This window comes from Phyllostomus discolor, chromosome 9 (assembly GCF_004126475.2).
Source record: "Phyllostomus discolor isolate MPI-MPIP mPhyDis1 chromosome 9, mPhyDis1.pri.v3, whole genome shotgun sequence".
Classification (NCBI taxonomy): domain Eukaryota; kingdom Metazoa; phylum Chordata; class Mammalia; order Chiroptera; family Phyllostomidae; genus Phyllostomus; species Phyllostomus discolor.
Genome location: NC_040911.2, coordinates 76,590,176 through 76,614,734, shown reverse-complemented (window position 1 = coordinate 76,614,734; position 24,559 = coordinate 76,590,176). Strand labels below are relative to the sequence as shown.

The following is a 24,559-nucleotide window of genomic DNA, read 5'->3' as shown; positions in this document are numbered from 1 at the left end:
CTGCTACCTGCGCTGACCTTGGAGGTTTCCAGGCAAAGCCAAGCTGTGAATCTAGGCTGGCTGCTGCTTTTGCCAAGCCTGGGGCCACTTAGCAAGAGGTACAGGGGCTGGGGACTCACTGAGGCCATCTCTTGCTTATTTGATATGATTGAGGAAGTTATGAAGCATGAGCCAAGATCAGCCATTCATATGGAAAAGTCATGGTTAACAGTTTGGGTGGGCCCATAAGTTGGGTGGGATGGAGTCTCAGGGGATCTCAAGGGTGGGGCAAAAAGTGTCAGCCAGTTGGATGGAGTCTCTAATAAGGTAACTGCCTGCTGGCTCTGTGGCTGTGTGTGGCAAGAGCTCAGAAAAGGGACAGTGGCTTCTGATCACCTTTCTGTCTGGGAGAAAACTGTCAGCCAGCTCCCACTGTGTTGACAGACACTTCAGTTCTTCCTTGTATGCCACTGGTGCCTTCCAAGCTGCTACCCTGGGCTGGTGCTCAGAGGGAGTAAATCTGTGTGTGGATTCTTTAAGGGGAACTGCTTGGGACTCCAGAAGTTCCACTGACTCAATCCCCATTGGTTTTTGTAGCCAGAAGATATGGGGACTTATGTTCTTGGCACTGGAACCCTGGGCTCAGGGGTCTAGTGTGGGGCTGGGACTCCTTAGTCCTGGGATAACCCCCCCCCCCAAATTTTTACCTACCACACATGGAGTGGGGCCAGCCCATTCCACATCCCTGCCTCTCCTACCAGTCTGGATGGATGTGGTTTCTTTAATCTCATAGTTGTCAGACTTCCATTCCTGTTTTGTTCATTCTGCCCGAAGCACTTGCAAGATCAAGGGAGTAAGTTCTTCAGCCCTGAAGTAGGATCTGGCCATCACATCAGAGTCCACGACAGTTTCCCATGAGAAGTGGGCCACTTGGTGCCTAGTTCTTGGTGAATGCTACCAAAATTAGTTTCCATTATTAAAGGATTCAGTATAGATGTTCAAGTAAATAGGCTTTATGATGTCTAGTTCAGCTATTCAGAGAGCTTTTCCTGACTTCCTGTTCATAACCTGCCACAGAGAGTGGAGAAAAAGTAGCATAAGCAGTCTGTGGGTAAATAAGGTTCTGTTGCTTCTACATATAAACTATTAAGCACAATTGTATTTTTATATTAACACACCTATGACATTTTTAAATACAGTGTACCCATAGGTTCTTGTGTCATTATTTTCCATGATATTCATGGTATTTCACATCAAATTTGGTAAGAATTAATATAGTTTTTATTTGTGGAGCACCTGTCATGTAGCCACGGTGCTAAGCATGCATTAGCTGTTCAGTTTTCAGGACACCTCTCTGAGGTGCTGATATTCCCGTTTATGGTGAGGCCCTGAGGTCAGTGAAGGTAAGTGATCTGCCTGAGGTCCTCCAGCCAAGAAGTGGCTGCTATATTCTCCAGATGGGGCTGCAGCCCCAGACTCCTGTGAGCCTATGCTTTTAACTACACAGTTTAACAATTTAAATAGCAGTAGGGGAAACCTTCTTCTCTGAAAATAGCTCTAGCAAAGTGTAGGTGTTGTTTTGGTAGAAACATTGCAGCTGCTGCCATGAAAATCTTCTCCCAAATGGCTTTGTGACAGCAAAGCTGTGCAGGCTCTGCTTGTGTTTATGATGTGAGCCTTATGGCTCAGCCACAACACAAATGATTTGTTTTCCTGGCAGTGTTGGCAAAGCGATTTAATTTCTGGATTTCTGTGAGGAAAAAGCCTAAACAAATAAATTTCTTTATAACTGGGTATTTAAAGTGGAGTTTCAAGGGAGAGTCAAAATAGGAAAACAGGTACATTTTCATTCACTGAATGATGCAATGAGGGAGCTGGGGCATAAGCACACAGGTAGAATTCACTCAGTTGAAGCGTCATGAGCAAGGAGGGTGTTTAGGTAAGTGCATGTTCATTATTGTTAGTGGAGAACAGCAAATTAGGTCACTGTTTCTTTATTTCTAAATAAAGGTGATGCCTGCTTTTCTGAAGAAAAAAAATTTCAAAACTGGGTTTATGGTACTAATGAGATGTCTAGGAAGCTGTAAGGTCAGGGATTCCTAAAAGTATGTTCTGAGTAGCCCTGTTTGTTGTATCATTAGGATTAGTGTCAACTCTTTATAACAGAAAAATGTGAAAAGATAATACTGACTTAAACAAGATGGAAATTCATGGAAGAGAAACTCAGAGTCAGGCATTCTATGATTTCATGGGATAGTCAGGAGCCCAGGTTTCTATCTTTCTGTCCTACCATCCTAATCATGTAACTTATATTTTTGGGGTTACTTAGGGGCCAGTTAATTTAGGTCATCATGTCACAGTCCAGATGTACAATGGAAAGGAATTAGAATAAAGGCACCCTCTTGGTTGAGGCAGCTCCTTCAGTTTCTTCAGCCTTCCTGGGAGTTCCATGTGACAGTTCTGTTTGTAATTCATTGTCCAGTGCTGGGTACCATGGCCATACCTAGCTGCAAGAGAGCCTGGCAATGTAGTCTTGGAAGGCAGCTATGCTCACCAGTATACCACCAACACTGCATGGCAATGTAGTCTTTAGTAGAGCCCATTTGAGACTATATTACTGGTGACGCCAAGAATGGAGATTGAGTCATAACTAGCAGTTGTGCTACATTTGGGATTGTAAGCTAATGCCTTGACCCAAAATTTAGATGTGTTAACAATAGAAGGAGACTTTTGTTGGTGTGTGTTGTTACCCTAATAATCCTTAGACTCTTCATTGGGCTCATGTGCATCAGAATATACAGAGCTCCTAAATGTGCTTCAGTCTGGCCCCTTTACTGCAGGAAATAATATCCAGAGAAGCGCACTTTCTTTACGTTACTCAACAACTATTGATTAACTGTCATGTGCCATGCACTGTGCCAGATCTTAGCAGTAGCTTGGAGCTAGAACATATTTATTTGACATTTCCCATATTTATTTGATTACTTTCTTTGTCCTCCTATGTGAAGTATATTAATACTTCAAGTAAGTAGTGTCTTAGGAGATCTAATTTGGTATTAACTTGAAGGTGCTCATCAGTTAGAGAAACCTTGCATGCCCAGAAATAGGATTGAAAGATAAAAGTGTCTGTATCAGTTATCCATTGTTTCATAAAAAACCACCTCAAAGTTCAATACCTTAAGATGATTAAGTTTTTATTATGGCTCACAAGTTTCTGGGCTGGCGGGGTTTTTCTTGCAGCCTTGGCTAGGTCACTCTCAGCATATTTGTGGTCGGCTGTGGGTTGGGAGGTGTCTCTGCTGATCTAGGCTGGACATGCTCACTTGCCTGGGTGCAGCTGGGTCTAGGATAACATCATTTGGGACCCTGGGATTCTCGCTACATGGTCTCTTCATCCTCCAGCAGCCAGTCCAAGCTTTTCATGGTAGTCACAAGGTTCAAGGAAAAGAACAGAAGTTCATGAAGCCCCTTCGGGTCTAGGCTCAGAATTAACACAGCCTAACTTCTGCCAAAGCAAGTTACAAAATCAGCTCAGAATCAATTGGGGATACAAACTCAATCTTTTGTTGAAAGGAGCTGCAAAGTGAGTGGAAAGCTGAAGCAGTAGAGAATTGGAAACTGTTTTAGCAATCAATCTGCTACAGTGTCCCAGGTAGGAAAAGGTTGGTTTGTGTGGATACCTGCTCCTTTCTGTACCTTTTCTACATTCCTCTTTCCACCCAACACATCCAGTCAAAATTCCAACTCATTGAACATCTTTGCAGTTATATTGATGGAATTAAATCTTTTTAAATATATTTTTTACCCACCTCAGTGTATTGGAATCCCCAAAACTCAGTTAGCAGCTGGTGGGTTAGACTCTTGAGTGGGTGGGCTTTGTGATATTACTTACTGCTCTTTAGACAGCAGTAGTGCTCCATTTCCTGTGTCCTCTGTAGCTAAACAGCCAGGGAGTAAGACATGTGGCATAAATGTAACCTAACAAACTAATAGACTTGCTCTTCCTCACATTTATCAAGTGTCTCCTAAACACATAAGTCTAATAGAAGCAATGTGGACAAGGAGTTGCAAATAAGGAGAGAGTGTTTGAACTAGCCAATGATAAATATTGTAAATGGAGATTTTATCTGTATTCTCCTTATTTTTAAAAAAAATATTTATTTATTTTTAGAGAGAGGGGAAGGGAGGGAGAAAGAGAGGGAGAGAAACATCATTGTATGGTTGTCTCTTCTGCACACCCTACTGAGGATATGGCCCACAACCCAGGCATGTGCCCTGAATGGGAATCAAACCAGTAACCCTTTGGTTCGCAGGCTGGTGCCCAATCTACTGAGCCACACCAGCCAGGATGATTCCCCTTATTTCAAACTACTTCATGGTTCTATTCATGTGTACTATGAAATATCAGAATAAATTATCAATACTTTCCAAAATTGTTATAGTCATTAGGAAGACCCTTGGTTATACAATACATTTTTCATGTCCCTTCAGTCATCTGCCATGGGTACTTTTGTTCTTAATCTTCAGTTTGTTTCAGGTGGTAACAAGGGGCAGATCTGATGCTGTATCTTGGCTGATAAACTCTGTAACATTGGACATGTTACAACCCTCTGAACATGTGGTTTCCTCATCCATGAGATGAGCATATGATGATACCTATCTTGTCATGTTAAGGTCACATATGACCATTATTGATAACATCTAACATTAACATGACATGGCAGTAACGATACATTATCTACTGTTCTCAACAAATTTGTGAGGTAGGTGCTATTGTAATCATAGTCTTAGATGGCATGACAGAGATGCAAAAAAGTTAAGTGACATGCCAAGGTTGCACAGACCTGAGATTTGTACCCAGGCACCTGGGGCTGTGGTCCTGTCTCCAAATCAGGCTAAAGAGCTGCTTCTGTAGGTTTGAGTACATGGCTGTTTAAAAAATGAGAGAAGTAAAGGTCTAATTTTTACAGAATTGAGAGGGATCAGAACATTGACTTAGATTTTTACAAAATTGGCTTTGGATTCTTACTTAGTATAGAGCCTGCCCTGGCAATTTACCTAGCTATAAGTTGCAGGTACATCTGACATTCAAAAGCAATCCCATTGTATTACCTGTTCTTTGAGGGGTTGCTGGCTCCCTGCGCCTTGAAATTTACATTTGCAATCATGTTAATTTCATTGTTAACCATTTTCCTTCACATTAGTTACAATGTGGCTTCTTTTTTCTTTATCTTTTTTTTTTTTAAGTCTAGCTGGGTTCTAGTGGGGATGATAATTTATGGGATTAGATGGGAGAGCTCAAGTACATTGTTCAGGAAGCTGTTTTTGCCACAGACAGCTTGGAGCTTGGCTGAACTGTGTGGATCTGTAATCCAGAATCACTAAGCAATGTTTTCTGTTCTCCCCCATTTTAGTCCAAAATGCCCATTTAACTGGAGAAGAGTGAGTTTAATAGAAAGTGATTTTCCCACTACATTTTATGATTCACTCTAGGGAGTCACACTAAGCTACATGAACAAAAGGAGGAATTTGCTTTGAAGCCAAAGTAAAGAAAATCATATGAAAAAAAAAGAAATAAGTGATGTCCATTTGCTTTTATATTTGTCTTAGTTTGTTGGGGCTGCTATCACAGAACACCACAGTCTAAGCAGCTTATAAACAATAGACATTTGTTTCTTACGGTTCTGGAGGCTGGAAGTCTGAGATCAGGTGCCTGCATGGTTGCGGGAGTGCCTACTTCCAAGTCGAAGACGTTTCCTTGTGTCCTTATGAGGCCTTCCTTGTGAGAAGGGGCTCTTTTATAAGGGCACTAATTCCTTTCATGGAGGTTAGGATTTCATGAATATTGGGGAGGGTCACAAACATTCAAACCATAGTGATATTCAAGCAGATTTTTTTAAAGTTACGGCGTTTGAAGTGGCTATAATTTAAACAGAAAGTATTTTACTGAAACAATCAATGTTCAAGAAAACAGTGACTCTTGGGGTGCTGCATAAACCAAGCAGAGTGTTAAGATGTTGGAAGAATCACATACTGAGTTGTAGATACACTTCTGCTGGTATCTTAAGGACAAGGAATGGCAGCCTGTTTTTAAGTCTTGGTAATAAAATATTGGGATCTGTAAGCAGAGAGGATAGGAAACTATAGTGGAATCCAAGACAGGGCATTTGATTTTTTGGTTTCTAGAGAATCATGTGGGCTTTAACACACCTCATTTGGCTGCATTTTTATTTTAAAGAAAATCAAGGAGCTTTCTTTTCTTTTTGCGCATGAAGAAGTCTTCCTTATCTCATAATTTGCAGGCCAGGGGGTCAAGTTTGAATATATCATTATTTACCTAAATATACTTATAAAATATTAGTAATTTTATTAGTAATAGCTAATTTATATGGAATTCTTGCCAGTAATAACTAATTTATATGGAATTCTTGACAGAAGAATTTTAATGCTTTACACATGTAATAACCCCTTTATCTTCATAATAACCCTTTGAAGTAGATACTGGTGTTACCTGTATTTTACAAATAAGGAAGTCAAGGCACAGAGTTTAGTCACTTGACTGAACCCAGACAACAAGGTTAACTGTGAAGTGAGCATTCGGATCTGTTTTAATTGCTACACTACTGTTTTCCCAAGCACTGGTCATTCAGATACCACCTTCATATTTTTACCATGATTGTATTCCACCTCTATTATTATTTAATGTTTTTCACTTTTTAAAATCACAAATAAATATTTAAAAAGGAAACCTTAAATGACTACATTAATTAGAAAACTAGAATGTGCCACAAATAGTAGAGATAGCCAATAAAAATTTAAAAATAGTGTCTATTCAATTCTAAGTAGATGACAGTGTGCCAAAAACTCTGTGTCAGTGCTCTCTGTCTTGAGAGAGTGGAGGAGGGGGGAGAGAGCCGAGGAGGAGTGAGGTATGAGAGAGAGAGAGAGAGAGAGAGAGAGAGAGAGAGGGAGGGATTGATTCGTTCATTCTGTTATTCCAGGCTCAGTCTGTACCATCTGAAATCATTTTGCAGCTTACTATTGACAGTGGCTCCTATACTGTGGATGCCGCTTGTCTAAAATATGAAGATGTTGTACTCTCCTTGAATTACCTTAGTGAAAGGGAAGCAGAGGAATGTTGAAAGGAATTCAGGCCTGTGTTAGTTCAGCCAGTCTAAGTAAAGCTATTGTCTGAATTATTAACCCTGAATTATTCACCAAGTTGCTAGAAGACCCTTTCAGATTGCTTTGTAGAAAGTACTGTGGGTAATTTTTACTCAAGTTATTATCTGTAGAAGATATGGTTACCCCTGAATTTTAAACCAGACTACTTAGAAAATCACCTTACTTGGGAATTCCTTCATCCCTGACACGCACCTATTGGTTTGAAATATCAGAGACCTTTAGGCTTCCTTCTAATAATACCTGTTGGAGATCACGGGGAACAGCGTCCCTTTGTTACCAAGATGACATTCTCTTTTTATATGTACTCTCTATGATTAATATATGATTAATACATTTTGACCATGGTGAGAAAATAAAAGGTGTCTTTCTTCTCTCACTTAAACATAAATGATGAGATCTAGTGTGTTTTCATGTAACGAAGAGGGATCTACCTTTTAATTCACAGGTCTCTGTAAAAGCGATTCATGGACATGATTAAGACTCATCAGTGTGAATAATAAATTATTCTGCATCTGAAGGTCTTACTGATGACCTGATCACGTAATTTCCATGTATTCTGATTACGTTTTTCTAATGCCTTTTACATGCTGTGAATTCTTCATCAAGATGATTCTGTTTAGTGCCTGTTCCATACAGGGTGAGCCTTCTAATAAAGGGAGAGGTCAGCTTGACAAAATTGTTAACAGACTTAAAGATGGTGAATGAAACTGGCTTCATCTTCAACATCCCTATTTAAACTTTTAAATATTGTAGCTAAATATTATATATTAATATGAAATATACCTGTGAATAGGCAGCACGATATTAAAAATGTGGCTTGTGTGGCTGTTGCAATATTACAACTGTTTGCAGTTCAGTGTGCCGGAGAACTTCGGAAAGCTTTTGATACATTTTGGTCCTGTTTAGCCAGCTGCTCATGGGTGGTTTGTGGGAGGACCTGTATCTGTCCCCTCTAAAGCTGCTGTGGGATCTGGGTCTCCCAGGGGGCACCACTCCATTCATCAGGACAGTGTGGTGACCTGGGCTGGCCACTGTTTGGTGGCAGAATAGAGACCACCTGTATCTGCAGGTTTCATCTGGTGGTGCCATGATGCATTTCTTCTGATTAGTAAATTGTGCCCAGGGCTGACCTGTAACAGTTTTGCCGTGGCTTGTTTAGATGCAGCCTATGGTTGTCCTACTCTGCCCTGGGCTAGGTTTTGGAAACCAGAGTAGGTCTAGAAATGTATCCTAATTTGGGGAATAAGATTAGTGAAGGTTGTTGAGATAGTTACATCCTCAAGGGTGGGGGCCATGTCTGTTTACTCACAGGTATACACCTGACATTGGACACACCCCTGGTGCATGGCAGGTACTCAGTAAATAACGTGTTGGATCAATGAGGCAACAGTTAAATCGGGCAACTAATGTTCTTGGCATTATACGTTCTTGGTAATTGTATCATTTTTGCCTGGTGGCAGGAAACAACAATAAACTGGGGTGTGTGTGTGTGTTTTATAGTTTCCTTAAGAAATAGAATCAATTTCAGTTTTTGGAACTAAAAAAGAACAGGGAGAGTTATCTTGGAGTTAGTGCCTGGTTTCCCACAATAAGTTATCCTGACTGAAAAACAGTTTCAGGCTCTTTCAGAGACAGAGAAAAAGAAGGCAGTGACTTCTGTTCCTTTCCTTTTTTGTGTCTGTGCAAGGAGAGCGGGCAAGCCTGCAAGGATTAGGCTAGAGAGAAGCCATGTGGAAAACAGATCATTTTCTTGCAGACTTCAGGTCTTGAGGATTAGTAGAACATGCTAGGAAATAAGGTTCTTTCTCTTGGGAAATTACTAGTGCTGGCAGCTTGAAATAGCATGAAAAAGACTTTTTAGTAGTGGCAGGTTTTCAGATAGTTTGCTAGAGCGGAGAAGGGCCCAAGTTCAGTGAAAGCAGAAAGCAGTCCTGAGTTACATTAGCAGTTGTCTCTTGGTATCTGCAGGGGATTGGTTCCAGGATGCCCGCGGTACCCACATCCATGGCTACTCACGTCCCTTGTACAAAATGATATATGGTAGTATTGGCATATAACCTATAATTGCTTATAGGCTACACCCCTGTATGGCTACCATTATTTCATTTGAGTGGATTTAGCATAGTGCTGTGCATATGGCAATTTCAAGTTTTGCTTTTTGGAAATTTCTGGGAATTTTTTCCTGAATATTTTCTATCTGTGGTTCATTGAGTCTGCGAATGTGAAGTATGCAGTACAGAGGTCCCCGGCTGTGGAAACCTTTTCTCATTCTCAGTACATAGGTTTGTTTCCTTACTTTACACACAGTTCTAATAAACTCAATTTTAAATTCATGGACCTTTCAGTGCTGTGCTGGTGAATATTTAATGATTGGCTCAGAGAAGGGGAAGGGAGAAGAAGCTTGGTTTGTCTCATCTGCTAGTGTCTGTGGTGAAGATACCCCACCGCAGGTGGAGGTGAGAGAGATGCACCCAGAGATGCACACACTGGTGTTGTGCAGGCAATGCAGGTTGGCTCAGCACCACTGAGATCAGCACCAGGAGATCAGGAAGGGAGGCCGTGCAGAGAGAGCAAAACTAAAGAATGTAGGAAATAATATGAAGCAAGTTGGGAGACAGGGGTTTCTGTTCAAGGAATTTGAGTAAAGGTGCCTGTTGTCGTCTCTGACACTGTGGAGGGGGGAAAGAAATTGAAAGTGGGAGAAAAAATTCTTCACTAAAAGTAGGAAATGGCTACAGCCCTGACTCTGAAGAATGTCTGCCAAATTTGGTGACAGTCAGAGCAGATTCGAAAATCAGACCTGTTTCTCCTAGAGCCCTGGAAGGTGGAGACTCCCCAAGGGCTGAGACAGGAATCCCTTCTTTGGAGCCGAGTCGCGGAAGGCACGGGCGGAAGGCGCAGGCCAGGCGGTCTCCCAAGAAGCTGTGCTCCTTCCTAGTTTGGTGTTTTCTTTGTTTCTTAGATTATGCAAACCCTCCGAGGTCTCTTTGTTTTGTTTTCTTTTTTTAATAGATTTTATTTATCCTTTTCTAAAGATTTTATTTATTTATTTTTAGAGAGGGAAGGGAGGGAGAAAGAGAGAGAGAGAAACATCAATGTGCGGTTGTTGGAGGCCGTGGCCTGCAACCCAGGCATGTGCCCTGACTGGGAATCGAACCTGCAATGCTTTGGTTCTCAATCCACTGAGCTACACCAGCCAGGGCTTCTTTGTTTTCTTTTTTCTTCGATAATTTAGGTTCGTTTTCTACTTCTTTGTGGTAATAAATTACTATAAATGTGAATAATAATGTAATAAAATCTTATTGATTTATTTACTTTAGATAGTATCTATTGACTCTCAGATACAATTTACTTTTTAAAAAAATACAGAGTATTTGTACTTTTGCCCATCTTCTCCAATCTCTTGGTTGTTGTATTGCTTACTATTTTTATGTTATTGAGATTTATAACGTTTTCTTTTTTGTAGTTGCTGTACCTGTATTATTTTTCAGTTTAGTTGAAATTTACTTGACATACAACATTGTGTAAGTTTAAGGCGTACATGCTGATTTGAATATGTATCTATTGCAAAGTGATTACCACAGCGAGGTTAGTGAACCCACCCAGCACCTCACGGTCACCACTTCGTGTGCGTGCGGTGAGAAAATTTATAACATTTTCATTGCACTCTGTATACCATAATTGTTTGGCTTCTATTGTATATTTACATAAATTATTTTGCAAAAACCAGAACAAAAGAAAATATCAAACCAAGAAGCCTAATGCAATGAAATAATAGAATTACAATGAACCACCTGATTGTTAGAAACTGTAATGCAGCCATAATAAACTCATTCATTAGAAGGAAGCAGTCTTTTGAATATGAGTCATCTAAAATAGTCATTACAGGCGAATGTAAACTAAACCTCAGCAGTGGTTGTAATTAATATGAAAGATGGAGTTTTACTTTTAATTTTAATGCCTGCTGTGGTCTGAACTTTTAAAATAAACTTGTGTTGCTTTCACAATTAAGTTTTTAGGACATTCCAGCCTGTATCCACTTGTGATAAGGAGAACAGACGCATGTTTTTCATAGTAAACAGTGACTCTGTTGAGCTCTGGGTTTTGTCCTTCCTTCAGGGTGGATGAAAGATACTGAGATACTGAAGTATTATGATATGTATTTCACATCCGCCCAGAGCTTTGGAGTTGGTAGTTTTCTCTTTTGATTCTCATGCAGCCTTGAGACATCATCATTATTTCATAGAAGATTTTGTTGCTAGTTTACAGATGAAGAAAATAAAACTTAGAGAAATTAAGTTGCTTGCGCAACATCATACCATCCCATGTCTCCTGAATCATTTTCTAGGTAAATGATTTTTCTCAACATATATATAGTACTCACTTTAATAGAATATGATAGATTCTACTATCATAAAATATTATCGTAAGTACATTTATAACTAAGGACATGATTTTAAATTATATTGAATATTTTCATATTAGAAGAATTAAAGGAATATGCCTTATTTAGAGGGATTTCAGTCTTTAAAGGGACATCATTTGGAAAAATAGCTTGTTGAAGTAGTTTGCTCTGGAGAAGTCCAGTGGGTGGAAGTCGGGAAGTTCAGTGTTGACATAATGATCTCGGTGGACAGGCCGTGAATCACCTTTCTGTCCTGGTTCTATCCTGAAGATCCACTTCTTCATGTAAATGAGAACAGCATATCTTTTGGGGGTTCCTGGAGATGTGTGGGGCTTGCAGGACTCCAGGACTTGAGATAAATTGAAGTGCTTGAGATCAGTCAGGTTTTACACACGGTTGGTTGGAGGCACATGACCGAGTTTCTCGCCGCGTATAAGTGGTTGAAATGTGCATATATGGCTGCAGTTGGTAGTACATTTGGGTGTTTTTAATGGTTTCTTCTAGCTTGGCATCAGTATTTTGGCTTTACTGCCCTCTCTGTAAAATACATTGCCTGACTACTGATCTCTGAGGTCTGACATTCAGCTTCTGAGGACAACTGAATGACCACACAGTGTAGCTCCGTGCCCACTGTTACCAGCTGCGGAGGTCCAGAACAAAAAGTCCAGCTTTTTGAGGGTAGAAACCATGCTATCACTTACGTTTTGTAGCACAATGTAAGGAATATAGTAGATGTTCATTAAATACCTGTATACTGTGTTTCCATTCCTCATGCTTCCATTTGGAAAACAGGTTTAGCTTTATAATATTGAGTAATCTAGATATTGAACACACTATAATTTCAGAGAATCAGTGCAAGATGGGATAGGTGGGATGCCTAATAATTTAGTGGCTTTTCTAAGTGCTTTGAAAACTCATCACAATATCAGGTTTGTCAATTAAAAATTGGCAACTGAAATCTAGAGTTACTAGCATTTCCCAAATCTGTCTCATCAAATACAGTTTCCTCTGGGTGCTGTTCAAATAAAGGATCCTGTGCTTAAACATGTTTGGGAAACAATGCATAAAATACTTCTTTTAATAAATTAATGATGAATATGAGCATTTTAAAAACAGAAATCCTCTAGTATAAGATTTTGTGGACATTAGTGTAGGTTGACCCTCCTAAAACTTTACCCTGGAACTTTGTTTTGCAAGATATTTTACATTTTTGGCACATTTTTGAAAATTCTTATTTTTATTTTTTGTCATGCTGTCACTCACAGGTGCATAGATAAATCGGGGGGTGTGTGTGTGTGTGTGTGTGTGTGTTCAATTGGATGTAGAATTAAAATCCTCTTGAGATACATTTATAGCACAAACGTCTCCACCTTTTGCTATCTGTGCAGGCGAGTTAATCTCTAGATACCACTTATCAGTTCTTATTTGTTTTTCTTTATAGCAACACTACTGGTAACTTAAAAGTTTAAAAAAGACTATTTCCTTTCTTGAACCCTGAAGGTGTGGTAAAGGAGGAAAATAGGTATTAGGTGGCGGTCAGATGGGGATGTTGAAACAAAGATTCTAAACAGTTTACAAGTTACTGTTGTATTTCCTGAATCATGGGCAATCGGTTTTGCTTCCCTTTAAGTTTTGTATCTTGAAATTTTTGTGGCCTTTATTATTGAAAAACTGAAGATTTGTTTTAAGGACCAGTTCAGGTGTAGGCTTCAAATTTTACACTTCCCGTTGATAAGCCCCAGTCTGTGATGAAGCAGTATTTCCTGTGATGTGCAGGCCCTCTTACTCATTCCCTGGCAAGATGCCTGTGAAAAGCATTTGCTTATCTTTGGGGTTCTGCTGAGAATGGTGAGAAAATGGTGTCTCGCCACTCTGGATATTTAGCTGTGGCTGTGGGCACTGCTTGCCAGCCTCTCACTTTGTGGCTGAGGGGTGGGGACTCAGCATGAGAGGACCAGTCTCCTTGTGCTGTGTGGGCTCGCTCATCCTGAGCCTCTCCCCGCTCCCTGCCTTCTGGAAAGAGTGAGCTGATCCAAGAACGGGGATTGCCCCTGCACTTCGCCACTTCGCCACTTCGCAGCCTGCATCGGGCATGCTCTCAGGAGTCCGTTTCTGACAGGGAGAAGTGTGAATTCTACTCACTTCTTTTCAGGTAAGAGAGCACACTGAACAATAGTTTTATGAGTGCAAGTGAAGACTTACAAGGGGGAGTTGTTTCGATAAGTGATAAGTTTGTGTTTTTAATAACCCATAGTAGGGCTATTACAATTTCATTTTTGTGGTGCCTGAAGGGGTAATGATAGAAAAGAAAATATTTCTCCGTCTTTAAATTTCTTAGATCACTCAAACTTTTCATGAAGATTGTCTTACTTATTATTATTTTTGCTTCTTTAGATGTTTTAGTAAGTGAGAAACCTAAGACAAAACTAAGCCAACAGAGTATATTAAGCACTATCATTTTGTGATAATTCTAACATTAGTTTGATTCAGATTTATTTTAATGTATCTGTTTATAAAATTTTCCTAAACCTACTGTAACTCAAATAGATTTTTCAATGTATTTATCAGTATGATTTGATTGTAGGATTTTTGTGTATATGTCATTTGGGTTTCCATATTTTAAAAATTAACCATATATGTGGTGGCAGAGGGTATATGAGAAATCTCTGTACCTTCCATCCAATTTTGCTGTGAACTTAAAACCACTTTAAAAAACATATGTTAAAAAAATTAACCAATCTCTTCAAAATACTTTCTATAAATACTTAAATGTAATGCAATTCAGCACAGAGTGTTAAATATTTTTTCCATCATGCATGAATTATTTACGAAACTAATTCAGATTTTTGTTTTTCATAATTTGTAAGAAAAGTGTGGGGCATATTTCAATATTTTATATTTTGATTGCTACTTTTTGGGTTCAACTATATTAAAACAGGAAAAACGATTATTTGAAAAAGTCTCTTTTCCTAAATAAGTGAGACTGAAAATAGACCTTATGCTTATTGTCTTGGAAATGTTACATATTCATTGTCTTGGAGAGTTAATCAGGCATTATGTAGAATTTCTTCCTGAAATAAGAGGGAGGAAATTAATAACTTAGGAAGTTAGTGTATTTGGTAGTGGTACTTTTAAAAATCCTTTTCATGTAATCACACATGTTCATAGGCAAATATGTGATGCTGTAGTGTGGAAGCTGCAGTCAGTACATAAACTTTGGCTTTGGGTGGCCTTAGAAAAATATTTCAAATTTGTATACTTTGTTTTGTCAGGAATATCTTAGTATCTTTAAACACAGACATAGTTACGCAAATAAAGGTGAAACCAAATAAAGGTGAAACCTTTATTTCTCTGTGAGCCGTGACTAGCTGTAGCTCTTCGAGGAAAAACATGATCATTATTATAATGACAAATAAACAAACATGACCATTAAAATAAACTTATTGTAGACAGATGTATACTTGAATAAAATGCAACGTGCTGTGGCATTTTTAAGGGGGAATGAGGAACTTTCATAGTTCTGCCTTACAGCTGAAATGAGGAGAGTGGCCCCAGGACTATTTTGACAGTTACCTGTTGGAGAAAATAATTTATATGCTTTGTACATTAAAGAGCAATTACATGCAAAGTGATCCACTCTCCAAAAGTATACAGGATATTTCTAGGTGCCTTGGAGAATATGAAACTTTCCAGAATGCTCAGAAACAGCGCCAGCTGTGCTTTATTTTGATCAACTTTCCAGGACTGCAGGGCCTGAGGCAGGTGTCTCCCACAGGTGGAGGCTAGGACTGAAGCTTCACACCTAGGGACCAGTTGTCAGGGGAAGGGGCTGACGGAGGACCAGGTGTCTGAGGCTTAATGTTGCTCACCTACTTATCTACCTGTCCTCTGTGGCTGAAGTCAAGGCTACTGTTGAGAAGACAGGTTATTGAGGGTCAGTCTGCAGACTTGTAAGGTCACTTCACTGCTTCTCACACATTCATGTGTGTGTAAAACACTTGTCATTTGGTTAAATGGCAAACTCTAACTCAGCAGGTGTGGAATGAGGCCTGACATTCTGTATTTTTCACAAGCTCCTAGGTGCTGCCGATGCTGCTGGTTGAGGGACTAATGAGGAGCAATACAATATCAAATACCTGCTCAGATTATTACATTTAATTTGATGGACATTGTCTAGTCAATACCAAGCAATCAGTGTGCGAAGCCAACGGCTGAGAATTTGTTTGAGGTGAACTCACTGGCTGTAGACACTGGCCTCTTCACAGGTGATGTAACTGATGAGGTGTGACCTGCTATTTTCTCTGGAATGAACATGCAGTGTTGTAACCTCTGAAGAGTTTCCACTGTGGCCCTTTTCCGGGACTCATCACCATTGGCAGCCCTGCCCCTCGACTCTCAGTACGTTCCTTTTTTCATTGCCACAGATACCAAGGCCACATCCGCTCCTTCCCTCTGCTGGCGCTTCCTACCCATCAGGGATCTTTTATGTGCCTTGGCTTTGATTTGCATCTTGCACCTGAGTGTTCTAACAGCATTTTCTGCCCAACCTGGCTTGCAGGTGCCCCACTTAAGCTCACTGTGAATTTAAATATAGAAACTTTATCTGTAGGGAGCTACTTTTTTCCCCTCTCACCACACAGTTTTCCAATGTAATCAACCAGTTTTAGGCAGTTGTTTGTTTGTTTTTTTAAACCTTCCATGTCTCAGCTTGTTAGATTTGTACTTTGAGTTTTCAAGTTAAATGTTCTGCCAGGGCCCTAGATACCATGTGAACTTCTCCTTACCATGTAAAGAGAAGAAAATGGGTGGTGAGGCAGTGGGATGATATTCTGAATTCTTCAGTAATTCTGTCCCTAGTGTGTTTTCTTCCCCAACCTTTTTAAAGAAAATTTCTCATATATGGTAATTTGAAAGAGTATTACAGTGAACAACTGTATATTCATTTCCTGGATTCCACCATTAACATTTTAATTCATAACATATCTGTCCATCTACCTATTCCTTTGCCCATTTCTCACCATCTTATTTTTGATGCATTTTAACATAAACTGCAGGCATCAGTTTGCGTATTTCTGTATGTCATTATTATTATTATTAATTATTCCTCACCTGAGCATATGTTTATTGATTTTAGCGAGAGAGGAAGGGAAAGAGAAACATCAATCACTTGCTTTCCATGCATGCCCTGATGGGGGATCAAACCTGCAACCTTCTGGTATACAAGATGACGCTCCAACCAATTGAGTCTCCTGGCTAGGGTCTACCATGCTATTATTTTTAAAAAAGATTTTATTTATTTGTTTTTAGAGAGGGGAAGAGAAGGAGAGAAACATTAGTGTGTGGTTGCCTCTCACGTGCCCCCCACTGGGGACCTGGCCCGCAACCCAGGCATGTGGCCTGACCAGGAATCGAACCAGCAACCCTTTAATTCGCAGGCCTGAGCTCAATCCACTAAGCTACGCCAGCTAACACTAGCATGCTATTATTAATCAGTATGCTAAAACCTACACAGCTCCTTCAACAGTTACTTACATGTAGACATAGTTTGCTTTTCCAGTGAATACTGAATTGTAAGCAGTGGGTTTATTCAGCTCTGTGCAGTGAGTAAAATTCATATAGTATAACTCAGAGAGATCATATGGTAGGTGCTCAAGAGCTTCTTTTACAGTCTTTCTCCAGATGCTACATAGAAATTTTATAGTGATTTTTAAAGGTACATCATTTAGTAGAAAGTTCAATATTGGTTGACAGTTTTTTATATGAAATTCATATACAGTGTAATGCACACATCTCTAATCGTATATAAGTTGAGCTTTGACAAATGGATACACCCGTGTAAGTCAATCCCTGGAAAGATACAGAACATCACTGTCACTTGAGAAAGTCCCCTCATGTTGCTTCCCAGCCCTTAGCTTCTTTTGTGAGTGTCCTCAAAAGCGGGCTTGTTATCACAAGTAAGTGCTTTGTGATCAGTTTATTTCCTCAAACTGTGTTTGGATCAATTTTGTTTCATGCAAATTACTTTCATAGGTGGGACTACATAGCGTACAACATATTTCTAGCAAGCTAATAATTAGTTTGGGTTAAATCATGGTGTTCTTATTTCTAAAAAAAATAATTTTTTTAACATAGTTACTTAGATTATCTGGTCTTTACCTGGCACAGATTACTTGTTAATGACTTGGTTGATTCTTAGAACCTTTTACAAGATGGTGAGATCATATAAATAAAGATGCAGAGACCTGGAGGTAATCATGTTCTAAGAAGTTCTTTGGGCTGACACACCTGGTTTCTCTGGATAGAGAGAGAAAAAAAAAATCCCTACTCAGGCCAGGTGTTTCTCGTGAAGATGTTATTTAAGGATGTATTCCCCTCATAATTTAGCCTGAAAATGTATATAGTTCATTCTGCTGCTTCGAGAACAGAAAGCTCTGTTCCTGTGATAATCCTTATTCCTGGCATTCCATGTTTGTGTTGACTTGACCGTCAAGTACTTCACAAAGGACTGACTGGAGGGACGTGGATTGGCCCTGACGTGGACACACAGCACTGCGGTCACACAGAAGCAGTGTTTAAATATCTAGTGAGAAAGTAGCAGAGCAGAAAGGGTCTGGTCAAAACCAACCGAGTTCATATAGTTGTTTGGGGACCATAGAGTGCTCATTCTTTGAAAGTGCCATAAAACTCCCATTTGTTTTATTTGCTCGTTTTTACTGGTCTCTTTAACACATTTTAAAAGGAACTCGAGACTTATCTTCTGAAAACTCACACAGCTCCTTCATCTGTTACTTACATGTAGACGTAGTTTGCTTTTCCAGTGAATACTGAATTATAAACAGTGGGTTTATTCAGCTCTGTTCAATGAGAAAAAATCCATCTAGTATAACTCAGAGTTTATATGGTAGGTGCTTAGAAGTCTCTTTCAACAGTCTTTCTCCAGATGCTACATGGAAATTTTATAGTGGTTTTTAAAGGTATATCATTTCGTAGAGAATTTATGTCTTCTTATTCATAAAGGAATGGAAGGAATACCCAGGAGCTTTTAAAAGCACAGTATATGATCCTTAGAACCAAAATTTCAAATTAGAGACTGGCCAACAACATATATAGTTAACTACCCATAGGCTAGGAAGAACATTCCTACATGCATATTTACTCTGTTATTATTTTGCAAGCTACCGATACTTGCTTTTGTCAGAGATGGAAGGACAGGGTAGTTTTTGCTAACACTCGTTGAAGTTGGCTCTGGTAAAATAACTTAGAGAACCATGTTTATAAGAAAAATAAATTAAGGTTATATATAAACAGCTTTCCACTTTCCACTGGATTACAACAATATGAGACCTGTACTTATTTAATTATTTCATCTTCTGATGTACAATTGTGTAACAAAGTAGAGAATTATGGAAAATTGTAACTATTTCTCCCTCTTATAATTTCAAACCCCAGTGAAATAGAAATATCAATTATCCCATAATGTTCAGAGTGCTTGCATTTGTTGTGAGTTTGTCTTATAACAAAGGTCTATAATTTTTAGAGGTTTTATTATATTTTTCAGCTTTAATTAAAAATTTAAGATTCTAGGGCAAGACAGGAGTCATGAAGCCCATTTTTGTCAATTGGAGTATCTAACCCTTTTTCTTACGTATCCTTGAAGGTTTAGCATAAAACCCAACCATCCTGGAGCTTTCCGGACTGCTGTTTAAACCTCCGCCCATCTCTCCCTTTCTTGCACACATATTGCATTGACTTGTAAACATTTTGCATTGTTCTTCAGTGCAGGTAACAACTGATAATTACTCTCTGGTTATTTTGTATATTAGCCTCACCTTCCCAGTGTTACTGTAAACTACTCTGCAGAATCCTATCTTATACATCTTTGGCATTTCCTACTTTTCCTTAGTGCTTTTGGTGCATCCTCACTCAGTCAATATTGTCTGCTAGCTGCTTGAATATTAAGATAGGCCACTTGTTCTGCAAATGTTATTAACTTCATTTTCCCCTTCTTCTGTCAACTTGCCCTAAGAATAGAATTAATAGAAGGAGTACTTTAAGGCAAACTAACTTCTTGTTCCTTTCATTTTTAAAAGTCACTACAACTATCTGGCCACGTTTCAGTAATAGTCTTAACTTTTAACACTTTAATTCCTTTCTTCCATGAAGAACAAATTGTTTTTCTAAAATAATTTCATCTTCCAGAATGACTCTAAAGCATGTTGGCCCCATTGATTATCTAGAATGTAAGAAGAATCTAACACTCTGAAGTTCAGCTCTGAGTGATTTAGGAATAGAGAATGGACCACACGTTGCTTTCGGCATATCTGGGCCAGAAGCATGGGAGGTCTGTCAACAGAGGAGCTGCTTGCCTCTGTAGGCGTTGGTGTGGTCTGCAGTCTGGAGGGGAGCACTGTGCCACAAAAGTCTATCTCGTTGGTTTTTCCATTCTTCGTTCTTACTGTAGCCACATCACATGATTGGACATGTCCAGTGAAGAATAAAGAGCAATAATGTTGTAGTCATACCTTGTCCTGCACAATGCTACCACTTGCTAATTTTATGCAAACAGATATTTTGCATCTCCTAACAAATTGGGAGAACCGGAAAAACCTGGACATTTGTTCTCCCTGTTAGAGGGGGCACAGACTGTCCAGTTCAACCCAGCATCGCCCAAGTCCCTATATTTGTTTCCTGTTGCTGCTGTAACAAATTGCCATGAACTTAGCAGCTTAAACCAACACAAATTTACCCTCTTCCAGTTCTGGAGGTCAGCAATAGGTCTGTGTGGCTGCGTTTTTTTTTTCTGAGGACTCTAAGGGGGAATCTGTTCTTTGCCTCGTCCAGCTTCTGGATGCTGCCCACAGTCTGTGGTTCAAGATTGTGTCACTCTGATCTCTGTTTCTATGGTCATATCTCCTCCAATTCCACTGCTTCCCTCTTTCATTTTATAAGAACCCTTGTGATTACATTGGGTCTATCCATCTCTCCATCTCCAGGTCATTAATGCAATCATGTCATCCAAGTCCTTTTTGTCATGTAAGGTAACATATCACAGGTTCCAAGAATTAGGATGTAGATATCTTTGAGTGGGCATTATTGTCCTCACTACCAGACCCCAAACCTACCACCTCTTCCCCTCCATGCTGTAACCTCTAATGTGCTGGATAATTGCAATTGATTTCTACTAACCTAGAGTTGGAGTTTATTTAGCAAGGAAGATGGGAATATATTTTTAAATTTTATTTTAATTATAGTTTACATAATAATATTACATTAATTTCAGTTTCAAGTTTATAATGAGAATGGGAATATTTAAAAAATTAATCCTTTCCATCCCCTCTTTTCACAAATTGCTATATCTTGTTTTCTAAATGTTATATTCAATAATTTAAAAACTTAACAGCCCTTCTCTTTTAGGTTGGTTTTACTTCTGTGGGGTTTTTTTTGTCCTTTTACCTGATACTATTTTATTTTTTAGTCCTTTTTACACTGTGGTTTTCTTTTCATCTGGAGAATAAGCTGCCTACTCATTAAATCATTTCTTCCCTCCTTGGTGCCTTGACAATGAATCTCTCAAACCCAGGTTCTCTTCCCTGGGGGGGGTTTCTGATGCTGTTGTGATTTGTATTTTTCTTCTTCATTTCTCTACCTTTTCATGTAATTTCTTTTCACCTTCTTGTACTTCCCTCACAATTGTCTTTGTCATTTTCATCTAACAATAGAAAATTCTGTGTGTTTTGAACTTGTGACACCATCATTTACTAGCAGAAAATAATACAATATCCACTTTTACTGATATAAGAGAGTGGCAACATTAATGACAGAAATGCAGAAGCTACTTAGTAACTTAAGAACTGAGAAACCCTCATCCATACACAAAGGTATCTAAAACAGAAATGATTTGGCCATCTTTATGAAGAATTATGAACTTCTTTCTTTTGACCCTTCTTATTGTTGCTAGTGCTGGTAGTATGCTAGTGAAATGAATTAATTAGACTTTATTCTGTTTAATTAATGGGAAAGGATGTTCCATAACTTTATAAGGGCATTGGTATAGCAGCAGATCAGGGTATACAGCAGTGGTTCTCAAAGTGTGGACCACAGACCAGCAAATTAGTAATATCATCTGTGAATTTGCTAGAAATGTAAATTACCAGGCCCCACTTCAGACCTACTGGGTCAGAAGGTCTTGGAGTGAAGCCCAGAAATTTGTGTTCTGACAAGCTCTCCAGGAGATTCTGATGTGCAATCAAGTTTAAGAACCATTGGTGTATTGTTACACTAGGGGCCTGGAGAGAAGGATGAATTCATATTGGCCTCATTTATAGATCAGTTGATGCATTAAGTAGCCCCAGGCTCCAGGGATGTCACTTCTAATAAACTGTGTTCTTTTACCATTGTCAATTCTAATAAACTGTCTAAAGTCACCTTATCTCACCTCAGAAGTAGTCATCGGTGGATTGGTGTCAGGAAGAAGTAGTTCTTGGTTGAAGTGTCTACCCACAGGGCTTCATGCTCAGGTTGTACCAAACACAATGGAAATCTCACTCCTGGAACTCACCAACTTTTTCCCATCACAGATAGGCCCACTTCTCATCTATAAAATTATGGAAGTTGCAGTAAGTGCTAATGTTTCAATTCACTGAAACCTTCAAAACAAATCACCAACTTGCTCCGTATGAAAGAAAACATTGCATTTCCTCCCTCTCTCTGTCCCCTGTGAAGTCATTACAGTACATATGACCCCTGCCACGTAAGCCTGTATCCATGGCAGATAAGATTGTCTCTAAACATTGTCTCCAAATTTGGTGAAAAGTCCATCAGGCCACTTAAAACATATTAACTTTATTGAACTGTAATTTTCATGAAATACTATGCATTCATTATTGGTGTTCATTTTATATTTCAATGATTGTTGAAACAAGTGTGTACACCAGTGTCACCACGACTACAACTGTGACATTGAACCTTCCTGTTGCCCCAGGAGCTTGCTTGAGCTCCTTGGTAGTCCATCCCTCCCAACCCCTTGGCCCAGGTAGCCACTAGTCTGCTCTATCCCTATAGATTCCTTTTTGCTTCTTCTGGGACCTATTACAAAAGGAACTATATATTAGTTTTGTGTAGCTTTCTTCTTTCAGCATAATATTTTTGAGATTCCTTCATGTTTTTATGTGTATAAGTAGTTTTTAAAAAATTTCTGAATGTATAAATATATCATGGTTTATTTACCTATTGAGAGACAGGCGTATTTTTCCAGTTTCAGGCTATTAGGTCTGCTGTGAACATTTGTGTATGAGTCTTTGTGTGGACACATTGTTATTTCTCTTGAGTAAATATCTAAGGAGGGATGGCTGGGTCATATGTATATTCAGCTGCATCAGAATTACCAAATTGGTTTCTAAAATGGTTGGACTATTTTACATTTACACCAGCAATGCCTGAGAATTTCTGCTGGGCCATTTTCACATGTTGTGATGTCAGACATATAAAAATGCAATTTTATGTTGATACTTAGTATGCAAATATTAACATTATGCACACACATAAGTGTATACATGCACACAGAGAAATGTGGATGTTTCATTATGTCATATGAAGAAGCACAACACCAATTTTACTAGTAAAATGCAAGGTCTTATTTTATACATAATATAGAATTGTAACCCATGAGCATATGCTAAAATATTTAAATTACATATAAGTGATTGATTTTCCTTAATATGTATTTATTTTTCCATTTGATAATCATTACTAACAGTTAAGTGGCAAACTTTAAGAATAAATATAGGAAGTCTAACATGAGAAAATTGTTTTTAATTTTTTCCCCTCTGACTTGAGCAAAAGGAAACTGTGATATGATTTTGGTGTTAGGTCGCTTTGGTGTAGACTGAGCCCTCTGGTACTGCACCACTTGAAGTGTAAGAACCTCTGAGATTAACAGCGGCAGAGGACGGTTCAGTTGAAACATGTTAAGGATGAATGATCATGTTGGGAGCAAGAGGAACGAACTGGTGATGAGGAGAGAAAGATTTTCAGGAAGGGTTGGTCAGGACCCAGGGATCAAATGAGGATGGAACCAATGGATGTGACTGCCATGGAGACAGGGAGACGAGCCTTACACACGTGTCATCATGACAACAAGCAGAATGGGCAAAATATATCCAGTGGAGGTAAAAGCAACACGCTGTAAAGGAACAGAGTGACTAATTCTGTACCTGAAATGAGGGGAGGGAAATCAGAAACTTCAGAAAGAGCAGTTAGTAGAGGGACAGGAGAGCAGAGTAACGGAAGGAACTTCATCTTTATATATGAGATGCTGGAATTGTTGGAACATGCTCTTAGAGTGTGGAAATAAAATATATGGTGGGGTAGTTCATTGTACAGAATTTTATCCAAAAGATAGGATGACTACTTAAACTGCTGCTCTTAATTTATGTTACACTGCAAGCAGAGTCCCCGGGATTGGACTGAGCCGGGGGCAAGGTGCTGGTATAAATTTCAGTGACTCATCTCTTGTGTCTAAAATAGCATCGGGCCAGGGAGCATTTGAGATCTTGCTCCCTGGCATATGTTGTCAGTTTGGCTCAAATAAACTTTTATAAAAAAATAGCATCAGGCTAGAGGTCAAAATGCAGTAAAGGAAGGAATTCTACTTGATTCATGTTCTTGAAAGAAAACTGAGAACCAGTATATGTAATTCAACTTCCCAAGCTGGTGTAGAGAAGGGTGAAGAAGGATGAGGGTGGGAAATGGAACCCGAGCCTGCATCAAATCATGAAAGGCATTGTGTTTTATGCAAAGAAATTTTGATTTCATCTTATAAGTCAGCCATTCTCAATATGGCTTTTAGGTATGCCTTGGGCACAAACAAAGATATTCTAGTGGGGCACATGCATGGGCTCAGAGACTCTTAAAAGAATAAGCTTCCAGGTTTTTAGCTTAAGTATATGGATGTGTATTCCTTCCTAAAATTGATCTGCCTGAGACTGTACC

The 24,559-nt window shown here is 39.1% G+C and overlaps 1 protein-coding gene across 7 annotated transcripts in view; it reads left to right on the top strand.

The window, feature by feature from the left end:
• PLCB4 (phospholipase C beta 4) overlaps positions 1–24,559 on the top strand; it is a 394,279-nt gene that overhangs the window by 84,343 nt on the left and 285,377 nt on the right. Inside the window, exon 1 of one of the 7 annotated variants that reach the window (XM_036010096.1) lies at positions 13,075–13,721. The exons of the other annotated variants lie outside the window; for them this stretch is intronic. The gene's annotated coding sequence lies outside the window, so the exon portion shown is untranslated. Of the gene's footprint in view, positions 1–13,074; positions 13,722–24,559 lie in introns of those variants that run through there. 7 annotated transcript variants of the gene reach the window in all.